Source organism: Corvus hawaiiensis, chromosome 1 (assembly GCF_020740725.1).
Source record: "Corvus hawaiiensis isolate bCorHaw1 chromosome 1, bCorHaw1.pri.cur, whole genome shotgun sequence".
Taxonomy (NCBI): domain Eukaryota; kingdom Metazoa; phylum Chordata; class Aves; order Passeriformes; family Corvidae; genus Corvus; species Corvus hawaiiensis.
Window position 1 is genome coordinate 64547190 of NC_063213.1, and position 16851 is coordinate 64564040.

At 39.1% G+C, this 16851-nt stretch overlaps 1 long non-coding RNA gene across 2 annotated transcripts in view; it reads left to right on the forward strand.

The window, feature by feature from the left end:
* Positions 1–16851, forward strand: part of LOC125328178 — a 59293-nt gene that overhangs the window by 26367 nt on the left and 16075 nt on the right. Inside the window, exons 1-2 of one of the 2 annotated variants that reach the window (XR_007204582.1) lie at positions 4273–4382; positions 11169–11262. This is a non-coding gene — a long non-coding RNA (uncharacterized LOC125328178). Of the gene's footprint in view, positions 1–4272; positions 4383–11168; positions 11263–16851 lie in introns of those variants that run through there. The other variant, XR_007204583.1, reaches the window with a different exon arrangement.

The following is a 16851-nucleotide window of genomic DNA, read 5'->3' on the forward strand; positions in this document are numbered from 1 at the left end:
CAATGCTTTCCTTTCAGTAAAGTTGCTGCTGCTGTAGGTTTTCCCATTGTTCAGCTGACTTCTCTGCTGCCAGTATATTCGAGTTGAAACTATGCCCCTATGGCTGTGCAATGTAAGAGTAATAGTCTGTTACTTAGATTTCATTTAATTAAGAACAAGGAAAAGTCATCTTAGCTAATTATTTTGAGATTACATGCTCTGAAAGAGAGGGATAGAAAAGCACACTGCTTCAGTGGCCAAAAATAAATAAGCTGTGAAAAGAGGAGCCTTATTAGGGTTGCTGTTTTTCATCACTGTGCTCCATTACATTATGTCAAAATCAAATTGCATTAGGCTAGCAGAGCACCAGCCGACATGCACATTTAATCAGGGCTTTCTAAAGCACGCTCCCATTTTATTATGTGCATTGTAGGCAGTACTTAAATATTAACTGAGCACAAATTCCACTTAGAAGCATTTTAAAAATAACCCTTGATGCATTCTTTTTCACGCTTTTAACAGCCTGAGGCTTTGGGTAAGGAGAGGAGACAGCTACCCAAAGAGCTCAATTTCTCAACTATGCTGAACAAGTAAGAATCAGCAAGAATTCAGTACAAGATCCTTATTGCTCAAGTCCTTAAAATAGAAAGACATTGGGACAGTTAAATGTAAGCAGCTAATTCAGCTTCAGACCTTCAGACACAGGTATAATTTTTTTTAAATTCCAAACACAACTAATTTAGTTTGCATGGTAGCAGTGTACATTTATGTGTTTGTGAGATAAGGATGAACAGTTCTTCTCCTTTTCATATATAATCTCTCTGAAAATATGTCTGCATACTTGTGTAATTGCACAAATCGTAAGAGGTATTCCTGGATTTGGTATTTGCCAGCCTGACAGTCAGAGCAGCACTGATCTTGGATCTGATGTAAACTGGAGCCACTGAACTGTGAGCTCGTTTTCCTTTCTGATGAATCTCTTGAGTTACATTTTGTTTTTAGCCACTGAGATGCATTGTGTCCCCCAAGGTGAGGCTACTCTGAAAGTCTCCCATGTATTCCAGCCTCCCACCGTGCCTGAAACACCTGCACATTTGCCTAAAATGAAGCATCCCATGAACACTTTGGCAGTGGAAGTGTTTGGTGCCCACATTTAGACTTCTGCACACGCACACGGGTTTCCCATCCTGAACAAAGAATAATCAAAATCTGCCACAGCCCTGCTCCTGATCAGTAAAACTCCCAAACACCCTGTGTGTTTCTGTTGTATTCGGTGTGCTTGTGGCACTCTGGCATCCATCCTTGGATGACAAAACAGAAATCAATATTCTTCCCTCCCACCTTGTAGTAGTGGACCCTTCCTGCAATGTCAGACTCCCTCTTGGTAGCTCAGCTCTTACATGGGAAGTGTAAGGTGCTCCACAACTCTCACACAATGCAGGCATTTACTGTGGAGTTGAAGGAAATATGGTTGAGATCCTGGCACTGAAGGAGAACTATGCACCACAGCTCTCATTTCCTGAGCAAGGTCAAGGACTTATGGGCAATCAATTATGGAGACACTGTCTCCCACTACCACCTTGAGACAAGTGAGTTTTGTGAAGTACTTAACCTAAGAAGAGGGATGAAATACTTTAACATGAAGCTTAAGACAGACAGCTGTCTTGGAGAAAATGAGACTTCACATGCAACTTAAAAAGTGCATCCTTCTGATGCCTCACTTTTTCTCTTCAGCATGCTGCAGTCATGTTCCCAATTTTAGTAGTACCTCTGGTATTCTTCTGTGTCTCAGCTTCAGCCTTAAGATATCCCTCCCATATAAAAGCTACAAAATTTTGTCTCATCTACAAGTGGGTCAAGTCACCTCTAGAAACTATAACCCACCTTTTGCAACAGGGTAACACAGTGCTGAAGCTGTAACCCAACAGTAAGCACAGCATAGCCCTTTCAGCAAGTTCATTATTGTCATCATGCCTCTGTGTGGGAAGCTGTGGCGCAGCAGTGTGGAATGTCATGCAGATATTACATGTTCCCTATCTCGCCTTCCAAACTACTCTTTTTTTTTTGTCTTGAACTCTTAAAAAGGGGTGTTGGAGCTGCCTCTTGAAGTGATGGCATTGCAGTGGTCAAAAAGCAATCACTAATTCCTGCCAGTGTGATGCCAGACACTGCCAGAAGTTAAAATCCAGCCTTCCTCTAATGTCAGTTTATTCTGAAGCACATGAACATCTGTAATAAGGAAACATTTTCCCATGAAACATTTTCCTATGAATCCTGGCATTTCACTTCTTTGCACTTCAATTATACTTGACTAAGAAACACAACAGGAGGATTCCAGAGGTTACCCAGTGGAATAAACAGCAGCCTTTATAAATGCAAAGACAATAAATAGGCAAGTTGATAAGAGCTGGGTATCTGTCAATTTAAATGGCATTCAGCAAGTGAACTTTTAATTGAGATGAAGCATTGTGGCACAATGTATTCCATTTATTACTTTTCATTAACTTTCATGTGACCTATTTCTCTACCTCTTGACAGGTTCATGCTTCTGAGAACTTCACAGACAAAATGATATTTTCCTTTTCTGTCTGCTCAACTGTGATCTCAGTTTGAAGCATTGCTTAGCATTCACTGCTAAAAGAAATAATGCCAAAGGCATTAAACAGTGCCTCATACTCCCCCTCCTGTTGTTTAATTTTCCTCCTGTTTTTTAACCTTGTTTGTCTTACAGTCTGGAAAAAGTATTTGGTGAGCAATCTTCATTTTTTTGTTCTTTGGCCAATTAAAATGAGACAAATATTTTGCAGTTATTAATCTCGTGAAAGAACAGGAAACAAGAAATGCTAGAAACTATGGTTAACCTTAGTCCTTAAAAAAATTACAGGCCTATAGTAAGGAAGTGATTAGTAATTATGAATCATAGTCACCAACTTTTGGATTCATAGGAGTATTTTTATCTACAGTTTCTCTCTGTGTTTACTTGATTCCTACTATAAAGGCAGCAAGAATGTAATTTCGGTGGTTTCGAGTGTAAATACAGATTTCTCATAGATCTTACTATGTCCTTGCTGAATTTCTTTTTCCTGAAGTGAGTGGGGATTCTGCTATGAATTCTGTCTGGTGAAAATCCCTTCTAGTTTCAGCTAAATAGTGGTTACTCTGTATCTTAATTTTTAAAATTCTGTATTATTTTAAGTCCTGCTTTAAAAACTAGTGATACAATAACAGAGAGTTTATGAGCATGTCAGTTCCTGGGGACACTATCATCCGGATAAAATGAGTTGAGACAACTAAAATCGAACTAGGCAGTGACAGGGAAAGGATCAATAAATCCATGAGGAAAGGGAAAAAACAAAGGTCTTCTTTTCTAACCCATGTACCCAAACCCAGTATTGAAGGTGGTTATGAACAGTGTAATTTTAAGAGCTAGTTTTGAAGAAGTGGGGACTAAATATTTTTAGATGTTCATACTAGTTTACAGAATTTATAGGGTAAGTTACATTCACATAAGGTACATTTCTTGCATGAAATTAGTATCTGTTAAGAAAGAATGGCACTACAGTGTTCTAAAAATATTGATTAAAAAAATTGATGCATGCAAATTTAAAATGGTCATTTATGCATAGGAATATAGTAATTATTTACTGCTGAGAATGATACCTGGAAAGCATAAATGCAGATTTGGCTAAGCATGAAAATAATTTCTAGTGTATGATTCATTAGGAAAGTTATCTGATTATGTTGAACTTGCTTCAATAATTTTGTAATTTGCTGAAAACTTTTGTTTAACTTCATTCAGTAAAATTTATTTCAATCTTCTCCAGTGTCCCATCCAGAAAATAGCACACATACTTTAGGCAGCATCCCTCCTACATGAAGCTGAGATTGCTGTAAATTGTTGTCCAGATGCTTGTTAAGAGACAAGCAGGCTGTTTACCTTGGATTGGATAGTTTCCAAGAGCTAACATGAGGATTAACACTGGTATGTCAAATACTGGAGAGTGAATTCCCAGCCTCCAGCATGCTCTGCATGAAAGATTATCTGCATCCTCTGTAACCATTTAATCTGCAGCCCAGGAAGTTGTCAATTTAAATTCCTGTATTGAAATAAGCCAACAAATACTGACATTCGCTTGTTATCTGATTTATGTTTATATTTACTTAGCCTTTGTTTCCTGAAAATCCCCTCTTTTTTCCCCAGTCACATAATATAGCAGCTCTCGAGAGCAAAAAAATCACATGCAATTTACTTCAACAACTTTTCTTGGTTTTGTTGCAGGATAACTTATTTCATCCAGAGTTGCCAAAGGAGTTAGGCTGAATGCTAACATTTTGATTTATTGAGAAGAGCGTTAGAGCCTAATGGGTTAGTTCCTGTCTCCACACTAGAGCACGAGGTGTAGGTAAGATATCATCGGAGCAAACACAGGATCTTCATATCTCATAAGAGGTTAGAAGTGCTGTGGGAATAGAGCACGTTTGAATGCCTGAAGGGTGTTCTTCCAAGAAGTATATGCTCCTTGCCCCTGAGCTGCCATGCAGCAGGAAGAACATGAGAGCTTGACTTGCTGAGGCTGAGAGATTGGTATTAAGAATGATCCTGTGGGAAGAAGCTGGTAGTCCATTAAAACAGCAAAATATTCATTTTTCAGGAAAACATGGATTCAAGTTCAATGATTTCTCGTGGATATTTTTGCTCCTCTCAGGCCTGTAACCCCTTCTCTGAGAAGGCAACATCCACAGCATCCTATTAGATCATACCTAGATCTGAATGTTATTTGGAAAATTAAAGAGGAAGCATGGACTGTGATGTGCGTTTCAGGGCTGCTTGCTTGTCAGATGCTAGAATACATGAGGAAGATAATTGGGCTAAAAGAGATGGTGGTGGAAGCACTGCTAAAGGTGACTGCATGATACCGAAAAAATAATTTTTTTAGTACACTTTGCTGTTGAGACTTTGCTAAATGCCACTAGTCTCAAACATGAAAGTAGAAGTTACCGCTTTATCAAGGTCGTTGCTTAATTCTTTCTAAATGACAAAAAAGATCACAGCCTTTTCTTCTAGAATAAGTCTGAGCAGGCATTTATGCAAGGTTTGTTACTGAGTTTCTGATTTAATAATTTGTTAACTCCAAGGCAAACAAAACTGAAGTGGGATCATAGAGGCATAGAACTCCAAATGTTATTTGATAGTGATATATACATTGCATCATTGCGCTGATAGGTGTTACACGTGAATTGTTTCCCTGTGTTTGGCTTGTGTTCTATGCAGATTAGAATATAATTTCTCAGACAGTTCAAATTCCTAATTATTGTGCTCATTATTCCAATTTATTTAGCTACATTTAAACATCTACTGAAATTGTGAAGTATGAGACAAGTTGAAATTTACTGATAATTCATTTTTAAGACAAGAGAACTACCTAACATAATCTCAAAATAAACCCCTATAGTAGAGAAGTAGCACTGATTAAATAACTAGTGAGTACCCTTTTGCTATCATTAACATATTTGTTATGAAAGAACAAAATTTCATCTTCCACCTTCTCCAACTGACTTATAGGGTTGAATACTCCTGGCTTGAAAGCACCTTTGAAAATCAGGTCTTCTTCACAAAAGTCCTACAAATGCTTGTATTTTGCCACTGCCTCTCACGAATTTCCACTCCAAGTAACCATCTGTAGCTATCACACTATGTCAACAATACAGGCTTTCTCACCAGGTGCAAAAAGCATTACTATTCATGTTCTTTATTTTCTCAATTACATCTTTCACTTCTCTTTACTCTGCGTCTGGTATCTTAAGTATTAATCACTTCACAGTCACTTGTGTCAATGTGAGCTTGGCTGTCCACTTACCTCACTATCATCAACAAACCAAAATGCACTGACTGCATATTTGAAAGCAGACTGGCTTGCTGGCTTTTCACTATGACTGTTTTTTTCAAATGTCTGCAAACCAATCTCAATCTTCTGTTCATTTCCTCTCCTCAAACATCTTTTGCTGTATTAACTTGTCCAGTAGGCATGCAATCAACAATGTTATTTATAAACTCACATGTAGTGTCTCTGGAACAGCTTTTTATTTTATCTCCAGACTCATTTTATCTCATTAAACTTCTATCACATTTTCTTCTTTCGTAAATAACAGTAATTCCCTCTTTTATTCACTGAAATATTGCTAGGAAGCCTTCAGTTTGTACTCTTTTCCCATAACAGAGCAATTCTAAGATGGTTAAATTTAGGAAAAAAGCAGAAAGAGACTCTTTTCTGAGCTACTTAAGGCGTTGCAAATTTGGTGACGGCATTAGAAGTAGGCAGAGGTGATGGGATGACTCATTTCATTATACTGAGTACTGATGCAGCACTGGAGAGATGAGATTTACCTATTAAACTGAATTGGCTGGAGTCTGTTTTTAGGGTAGGAGCAGTTGGTTTCTTATCTTTACTGCCCCCAGGAGGCTTGAAATTATTCATAGCAGACAGTGTTTACCTGGCAGTTCTCACACAAGCATGATGATCCCTGGTAGAAAAGGACCTGGGGGCACAAGTCAACGGTGACTGAACAAGAGCCAGCATGTGCCCATGTAGCCAAGATGACCAATGGCATCCTGGCCTCTATCAGCACTAGTGTGGCCAGCAGAACCAAGGCAGTGATTGTCTCTCTGCGCTGGTGAAGCCATACCTCCAATCCTGTGTTCAGTTCTGGGCCCCTCACCACAAGAAAGACACTGAGGGGCTGGAGCAAGTCCAGAGAAGGGTAATGGAGCTGGGGAAGGGTCTGGGGCACAAGTCCTGTGAGGAGTGGCTGAGGGAGCTGAGGGTGTTTAGCCTGGAGAAAAGGAGGCTCAGTGGGACCTTGTTGCTCTGTACAACTGCCTGAAAGGAGGCTGTAGCCAGGTGGGGGTCACTCTCTTCTCCCAGGTAACAAGTGACAGAGAGGAAATGGCCTCAAGTTGTGCAAGGGGATATTTAGATTAGATATTACGAAAAATTTCATCATGGAAAGCGCAGTCAAGCATAGGAACAGGATGCCCAGGGAAAGGGTGGAGTCACCATCCCTGGCGGTATGTAAAGGATGTGTAGATGTGGCACTTGGAGACATGGTTTAATGGTGGCAGTGCTGGGTTAATGCTTGGACTCAATGATCTAAGAGATATTTTCCAACCTTAACAATTTTATGATTCTATACTCTTATTACTGTGTTAACATTAGTAAATAGTACTGTAGGCATTGCTACAGACTATCATTCCTCTATCTTTTTCTTTGCTGCTCAAATTTTAACAGAATGTATTTTATCAGCTTTCTGGAAACCTTCTATACCTGATAGTATGCTGCAATATTCCTGCTAGGTCAAGAAGAGAGCATTGCACTTCAAGGAAAAAATGAACACTTAAAAGTCTGTTGGGGGATAGCAATGAGAATAAGCACGAGTCTACAACACATGATCTTCAAAGAAAGACCAAGTGAATTGGTATTGCTAAGAGCAAGAAACAGAAGACTGAACTGACTCGAACTAACAGTGTTCAAGAGCATAAAAGGCTGCTTCAGAAAGAAAAAGGATGATCCCTTCTCTGTCCATGGTGATTAAGTAAAGAAATACTGAGCTAAAGCTGCAGCAAGAAGATTTGCTCTAAGTCCTAATGTGAACTTGGCATACATAAGAAATCAATTATCACCTGCTCTCTACTGGCTCAGCCATTCTAGACAGGTTCTTTAGGATCTGTAGGCTGGTTCTGTGAAACACATTACTATAGCAGTTATTTTTCACTATTTCAATTTTGAAAACTCTTTGACCTTTTAATCAAATTATGGCCCTGTTTTATTAGGTGTCCTATAAACACAAAAACAGTCCCTGCCCAGAAGCAACAACTCAGAGTATTAAAAAACACTATTGTTGATGTTTTGCTTTGTCGTAGGACTTAAAAAAATACCAGGCATATCTTAAGCTCCTCTGTGCAAGACAGAGTATACACACCTGACCAGCACAGCTGTCCAAGGGTATTGCAGCTAAAAGGCCTTCTGCTCTGAAGGCTATAGAGCAAGGTCTCTTCAGGTCCTCAAGCAAACTTTGCTCATGATGTGAGGCAGTTGCAATAATTGGTGATCCTATTTTAGGCTTTGTTTTACATGAAATTTTAAATTAAGTCGTCTTTTACTGTGGAGGGCCCTGTGAAAAATAGATTGGTTACAACATAGTCCATGCAACACGAGTAAGTCTCCACTCTGTTGCCACTCAGAATGGAAAAGACGTGAAATTTAAAACTACACAAACCCACTCATAACTTAAGTAGCTTCTTCAGATGCTTCTCACCATTTCTTGACATCTGCTTGGTTATATTTCAGCAAAGTGTTGAAGACCCCCAGCGAAAATTGTTCATCTTTGTTTAAAGGGAGACAATTCAATCAGGATAAGTCTTTTGTTTTGGTAAATAAGTAATTTTACTGTATAGATGATTGAACAGGGTTACCAAGTGCTTCAGCTAAGAAATTGAGTGAAGAGTAGTATTGTCATCATTGTTGAGATATTAAAAAAACTTATTAACATCATGCTTTCCACTTATACAACATCTCTCATTTAAATCTTGTAATGCTGAAAAAAATTCTAGAAGTCCTACGAGAGTACAGAGACACTAAATGTATTCTTACACTTGAAAAGGTCTTGCAAAGACAGAACAGAAAGAAGTTCTTACTCATGTTCTGATCAGTAAGGAACACAAGATCCAATAAGAAGATTTTTGGCTTGTATTCTTATACTCCCATTGTTCTGAATTTTCTTTCAGAACAATGGGTGCTGTTCTACTGCTTTATGAAACTCTATCTGAAACACATAACATTCTTTCTATCCAGTTTGGTGGAGAGGATTCGTAATTTGCTATGTAAGGGTAGAGAAATAAAATAATTTATTTCCAAAGTCAAGTGTATTTACCATGAGGAGATGAACTACTTCCTTAAAATTTGGTATTAGAAAAAATAAAAGTCTTTGAACTATGGACTAAAATTTCTTCCCCATCACAGGCTCTTTTCATTTAGTACTCTCCCAAATGATTCCAGCTCCAGAACAATCTGTGTCTTGAAAGTAAGTTTTAAGGATCCTTTTGCAAAATATGGATGCATTTAAATTCTGCAGGCCCTGAAAATCATGGGTTATATTTACAATACATATGTGGTATGCATAAGATTGAGTGAGGAAATAACAGGCTTTCTGCTTCTTTTATTCCAAGAAAGCAACTCATTTCTGCTGTAAATCTGTTTTTGTATGACGGATGTTTAAACTGACTAGTGCTCAAAGAGAAATACATGTTATTTACTCCTGATATTAACTCAGTTTGACTTAAGAATGAAGTGAATGCTTGATTTTTTTAGATGGTGAACTGCAACAAACAAGTGTTTAACGAGGAAAAGAATGAAAAAATCTGTGTTTCTAGGTTTCAAGTTTGAGCTGGTTTGACTGCAGTTGCTAATAAAGTGGTGACTCAGCTTTGAAGATTTTTAGTTCATCTTTGCATTTACAAGGTGTCCATATTGCTATAGAAGATTTTGTCACGGGCCTTCACACTAGGATAGAAACTGCATTCATTCCATTTGCGGAAAACACAGCACTAAGAGAAACCACAAAGAACTAAGAGGCAAGATGAGAATTTGGAAAGGTCATGACAAAACACTGAGTGACATGAAAGTGTGGGATGTGTTTGAGTGAGAATAAGTAAAGGTTCTACTCTTACACAAGAAGAATCAGCTACACAAGCACAGGATAGATCTGAACATTAGTAACAGCTCTGCAGAAAAGGACCTGGCAGATGTAGTAGATCACATGCTGAACATGAGGCAACAGTTGCAAAAAAAAGGAAAATGCTCTAGTAGTGTACGAGGAGCCTGCCCGGGAAGGCACATCAGCTGCTCTTTCTGATATACTCAACATTCAGGATCTGGGAGGTGGAATAGAACCTCTACTGAGACTGCTTTCAGTTCTTTTCTGTGATTTAGGATGTCATTGTACCTGAATGGTCTTATGGGTTCTTCATTACAGTGGTAGATGCTTGTTATGGGCAATATTTTCAAATGTAGATATTTAATCTGAGGCATGTATATAACAACGTTCTTATCAGCCACGTGCATGGTTTAATTCTCTAAAGTTCTGAAGGTGCACAGCTTGGTTTTAAGTTTTGCACATGCTATAGGTAGAGAAGAACATAAATACCAACATAACTTCATACTTCAGTTTCCTCTCTGACTGCACCAGATGCTCCAATACAGATTCCTGAGACTCTAAATTAAGCAGTGATAGGATAATCTGCAACTAATACCTAGTAGCTAAAATTGGTTTAAAATCTGAAGCATGCGGTTTAGCGTTTCTTCCAGCTTGTGTATTAATAGCAATCGTTTAAATTCCAGATGGTATTGTTATCCTTTTAAATGTTCAGTCACTTCTTGTGTCATTTTCTGAACTGTCTCCACATTCCAATTGCATGTGGTATGAAAAATAATTCTGTATTATCTTTTTAGAAGTGTGCAGAAGAACTGGTGGACACTTTTGCTGTGGTTGTTAACATTGACAGTCTTAACAAAACAGTCCAGCTGTCATGAAAATCTCTCAGGTGCAGACTGCATTTTCTGGAAACAAGTAGCCCCACCTCATAGCAGCCAGTAAGCCAGAGGCTAACATGGTTATCTAAATTAACACTGAATGAAAACCTGGGTCTTTTAATTCCCAGGTGTATGTCATAATTGCTTGCAGTCCATTTAAAAACCAACAGCAGATGTTCCACTGTGCATTGCATATTCATTATGGTAGAGATGGCTTCTACATCACGACGTTGGAGGAGCTGGGTTGGAGTATGTGAAGTGAAGGCTTGGGTCTTTGCTGCAAGCTACATGCTAAAAATGAATTTTCTGTTTGCTAGGTGAGCACCTGAATATCCTAGCGTTTCTAGATGGGTTTGTCTGTTAAGTGTTACCCTCCTTTTCCTGTCAGAGGAATTATGAAAAACTAAATCGTGATTTTTTTTTTTTGCCTTTTGCAACAAAAAACTGTTTTTGAAATCAATAAATGCAATTATTTTGCCTGTCAGTGGTAGGATATGGTACACCACTCCACATAATGCCACACACTTTGTTTTATGTTAAGTTTCTGTACTGTTGTTCATTCCCTATTCCCATTTCTCTGTCTTTTTTTTTCTTCTTCTCTAGTCTTTCCTTGTATGAAGATGGGAAACCACCATCTTCCAAGCAACTTGCCAGCAAGTCCCATTCTCAAAGGCTTGAGTTGACTGGTGTCAGTAGGGTAAGCAGTTCACCTCCCCCACCCCCTTGTATATATCAGTCTGCATTTAGCAGAACTGGAGTTCATTTTTCACCTTGCCGTCTACCAGAAGGCCCAGGGCTGGAGTATTTTTCCTTTTTGTTTCCATCCTGTGTTGGTATAAGGATGCCACTACCAGCAGCTATTGAAGAGGTGCTGTGGCTTCCTCCCCACCTTCAAGTCCCTTCTCACGTAAGCACATTAGCAGGTTTTGAGAGATAAATGTCATTTGTTTGTTCTCTTGAGAGGCTGGGGAAAGCTCTCCTGTGATCTGTTGAGCAGCTGAGATATAAAGGTGCAGTGCAGCTGGAGGGAAGTGGTGTGAGTGTTCTCATCACCTGACTTGCATTTTACGATTCTCAGCACCCCACATATGCCTAACACATTGAGCTCTGCTGACAGGCTGTCTCCCTTTGAAATGGAAAAATATGACCCCACTCATGAGCACTTCTCTCTGAAATTTCAGCCTTAGTGCTATGAAGTCCCTCTTGTTCTCCTCTAGGTCTTTCCTCAAAGGGATATAAAAACCTTTGCACTGAAACAGTTTTGGAAAGGTTAGTTCTGCTTTCAGAATGCCCTACCTTTTCTCCTGTGCCTGACTACTTTCATTAAAGTGTCAGGCAGGCTGGGAAAAGCCACTTCTGCAGTCAGAGCAGGGGTAAGTCTCAACAAAATGGTTTGGTCTGGCTCAAGTTTATAACAGATGCTGTAGCAGCACTCATAAATCTGATGTTATTGGCTGTCCTTTGCTAGAGTTATGTGGTTCATACCATCATCCCTTGTCGCCGGAGAGTTCAGAAGAATGCTTTATCATTTTGTAAAACATTAACATAAGCCTATTAAAATGCAAAAGCATCACATTAATATGGGGTAAATCACCTAGTCTGGAGCCTTTAAGGCAGGCTGTGAATTATTCAATACCATGATAGATTTAGCCAGCGAAACATAGCAAGCCTCTGATTAGCCCCAGGATAAATTTCAAGAGGTCATTAAGATCAATATATCCCTTTAAATATACCTTCTGTGTGTGAGTGTATGTGAAACTGAAAAAACAAGAAAAAAGAAAAGGAAAACTGAAGTCTTAGGAAAGACAATCAAAGAGATGTCAGTCTTATAGGTTATAATAAAACATGGCTGATACCAGACCCAGCTAAAATAGCCTGGAGGCAAAACCACCTCTTGTGTTGTCCTGCTTACAGCAACAATTAGGAGAATGGAGTTCCCAGTAAGAAACATGGGAATGAACCCCTGATAGCTGAGTGTCAGAGACAGTTTGTCAAATACCAGGTAAATAAACAAACCTGATTCCAGTGGAGCTGCTTCAAACAAAATGGAAAGCAAACACAGTTTCAGCAATATCCAACCATGCACATAAATCTCATGCACATAAACCTGTTCAGTATTTGTAGTGGAAGAAAACCCATACAAAAAAAAAAAAAAATAAACCCACATGGGGTATTTGTATGCTCATTTATTTGCTTTTTTTTTTTTTCTTCTTTAATCACAGATTATGTCAAGTGCTGTCTTTCAGTCTCTAATTAGAAATATCACCAACTGGGGTGAGCATTTACCCCTATTAATCTGACCAGGAGGTGCATTATGAATAATTTTGTCCGTATATTGCCTGTCCTGCTTGTTTCTAGCACAGAAAAGAGTGCCGTACCCACAAATGTGTTTGATCAGGTATAGGACCTTGTTGCTGCTGCATGTGTAATCAACTTCTGCCATTAATGTTCCTCTGGGAGCTGGTAAATGAGTAGCATGTGTAATTTCTTCATTAGCATACCTGTTTACTCCCAGCTGTGCTTTGAAGTAGATTGGGGCAGGCTTCCCATCCGGCAAATGCTGTTCCTAGACTGGATCCACCACAGTGGTGAGTACCAGCCTTCTGAAATTTAGGTAGCCTGTAGTTGTTGACGTATGTTTTGACCTCTGTCCAGTGTCAAGGAGGAATGTCTTTGGAGAGTTCAAGAGCATGTTCCTAGCATTTGTGCATTGGAGGTTAATGCAAGCAGATCCACAGCAGAGTGCTCAAATTCCCTTTAGGATGGTATTTGTGCGCTGCTCAGCTCAGTGCACAGAGGTGAGATCCTTGCCACAGCTCCTTTCCTGCCCTCCCGTATGTAAAAGTGTAGTGTATTGGTAAGTCATATATTGATTTTTAAATTGCCAGTGGACTGAATGCATGTAATACTTTTACACAGATTTCCTGAGGCACCTCTAATGTCCAGGGAGAGTGAAGGGTCACAATGAATAGAGTATATATGTTAAAGAAAGCCTGTTCTTTGGCTCTGACCCACACCTCTGGCACTTCTTTCCAAAAGAGTTAGGGATGACAGTGGACCTGCTAAGCTACCAGGCAACTTTTAATACTCACCATTTTGAAATGGGTTTCACATAAACACCTATTTTCTTATATTTTCCTCTTCTCACTCTGCTCACTTTCAGAGCTTTATGGCAAAGCACATATCTCAACAGAGCTCCTCCTCCAAAGCACTTGTATCTCTTTTTGTGTTGTGGCTCCGAATTTTCTAGTAGACACAAAGCTCTCTGTGATGCCTTTCCATGAAAAGGCTTTACTTTCACAGACACTGTTTGCATCTGTTACAATGTCATGAATCCCTCAAGAAGGCAGCCAAGAAAGACTTTCAGATAGTTTCTGACTGTGCTCCTGAGACATTGCAACAACATGAGTGGGTTTTTATGGTGTAAATTACAGAACTGACATGAAAACAGATGAGTTTATTAAAAGAGAGTGAATCACTGATGACATTTAAGTCTAATTAAGTCAAACTACCCAGCTTAATGATTTTGTTCCCGAGGAGGTAACTATTTGGGAATTCAAAATGTTTAACACAGATCTTCTAAAATAGGGTATTTGTACCTAGGGGTGCCATTATCAGGGTGTGTAATAGCAAATGCTTTCGCTTAAAATGCTGTGCCAATGAAAATCACAGTGAAATTTATCCCAGCCTTTTGATAATCCTATCCCAACATGTAGTCATGGTTGAATAAACAGTGGGGGGTAAGAGCAGGGCAAAGGATGTTCAAAATGGGGATAAGATGGTTAAAGCAAAAATGGTAGATGTCATCTTCACCTATGAGAGTTCCCTATATTTTTATGTTCAAAAGATACAGAGGGAATAATTCATTTTGGTCTCAGTACTGAAAGTACCCCGAATTAGGGGAAAGCTGCTAAATGCTGACCCTCACAGTGATGTACTCCACATATTTCAAAATATAAGTTCCTGTTAAATGCTCACCAGTGCCCTGATTGACTTTTCTTAGTTCTCTACTGGGCTGCAGCATTTCTGTCTCTATGCAGCCAAGACATACTTGTAATTAATTTTGATTTGCAGAGTTTTCCTGCAGCTTAATAGTTCAAGGGTATTTTGTTGTGTAAACTAGATATTGCTCCTCCGACATAACTGCTGTTGTATAGACAATCCTCCTGAAAATTAAGCCTTAGACTCCTTCCTTCAGCACTAAGATGACTGGCTGCTTGCTGTTGAAGCACTTCAATAGAAAATGCTGTTTATTTCTTCAGCAGAGTTTGTTTAAACAGCCCTGTTATCACTGATGGCATGCAAAGCTCAAAGGGGCCAGTACAAGCCTGTATGCCATATCTGCACCTTCTGGGAATTCCAGAAGTCACATCTTCATCTACATATTGGAGGGATAGATTGCATGTAGAGCTTTTCCCCTGCTATTCTGCAGTCAGGACAAAGTCACTACTTGATAACAACAAAGTTCTTGACCCAGGTCCTCTGGGGGTAGTTGTTTGCTTTGGGGGTTTGTTTTCTAATTTTTGGGTGCGTTTTGCTGATGACACTAAATGTAGCAGAAAGCAGAACTATAGATCTTGGCACTTTAAATGGTTTTTGATGACTGCACAGAGCAAGAACTATACCTGAAATGTGCTTCTTGTTAAAGGGTACCCTTTGCAAGTCTTTGGCTTACTGAAGTTCTTCGTTTGGTCCTCTTGGCAAACATGTAGCAAGATGTTATGAGGGCTCTGCAATGCTCTCTGGCAATGCTCTCTTCTAACCACAGATTTCTGTGTAGGGTGATTGGGCATTTTTAGGTTCCTCAGTTCATATACTTAAAATCTGTCGTAAGGACTGCAGAGAGTTACCATTCAGAGTTACAATTACATGGACGAAACACATATGCATTTTATTTGCACATATACCATTTTATTTGCAAGGTTATCCTCTTTCCTATTTTGATTTGAACAGCATCACTGACTCAATTTACTCTTGTGTTTCAAGAAGCAATAGCCACCAGACTCCAAAACATCAAGTGATGTACTCAGTACTTTACAAGTATTAGGTCCTTATTAGGCAACAGTGACCTATGTACAAAACGAAGCCGAACAAAAACAACAAAAAAAAACCAACCCAAAATCTGAGAAACAGACAAAACAATCCCACATGCAGATAAATAAATAATTACTAAACCCAGATTCATTTCACTGCATCTGCAGTATGTGAATAAAGCTATCACATTTCTTGCTTCGTGGAGAGTTTGTCATCTGTTGTGTCCTTGCTTCACTGTAAAGTTGCACTGGATCTGCCAAAGCATATATGCAATATTAAACACCACATGCAATGCATTCGTGCACAGCAAATGTTATGTAAGCTGTTGAGATAATTTTAAGTCCTAATTTATGTCACTGCACAAATCTTCTCTGTTTGTTTCTCCAGCTAACTTTACCACTCACACAGTTCATTTATTGTTTCAACTGGGAACTTAGGGACTACAGTCCTTCTCTAAAGTCAGCAGGGCATTCCTAAATGGACCATGCTCAGAAGAATGGACATTTATTTAATTGCAGTGCATATCATTTACATATTATATTGTCTGTAAATGCAGTTCCACTGCTAGATTTTGTCCCACACAGAGAAACATAAAGTAAAGGGTAATCTTCTGGCTTGATAGGCCAGGAGAGAGGTATAGCTGTGAGTGGCTAATATAGAAATAACCAAACTTGTTTACATAGACAGCTATTCTGGCCAACTGCCAGGATTCCAAGCACTACACTTGAATTATACAGATATTTGCACAGCCTTGCAATCTGGAATAAATTTTGCAGATATTACCAACTTTATTGTGAGTGGAAATAAAAGTGTGAATAGCACTGCAATAAAAAGCTGCATGTTGTTTGTATTCCTTTCCTTGTAGATAGAGCAGCTGTTTGTTGTTTCATTGGGAGTGCTTAGTTTCACATTTCCCTTAACATCTAGCAAGCTGGGTGCCTTGGACACTGCTTGTCTGCATGGCTCTGAAGGGCATATAAAATACTGTGATCTGGCTTCCTCATTTCTTTTTCATGCAAGTTCTGTTAAAGTGTTCTCATTATCTAAAAACACAGTTTTAAGAAAGAAGTTGCAGCACTCTTCAGGTTTCATCATGCTGCAGGAGCTAGACTGGTTGTCATGTTCAGAAAATCACATGATAATACAGGATGTCTCCAGTCCAACCTCCTGCTCAAAGCAGGGCCAGCTGAGGGATCTGGACAGATTGCTCAGGGATTTAGCCAGCTGGGTGCTGAAAAACTCCAAGGCTGGA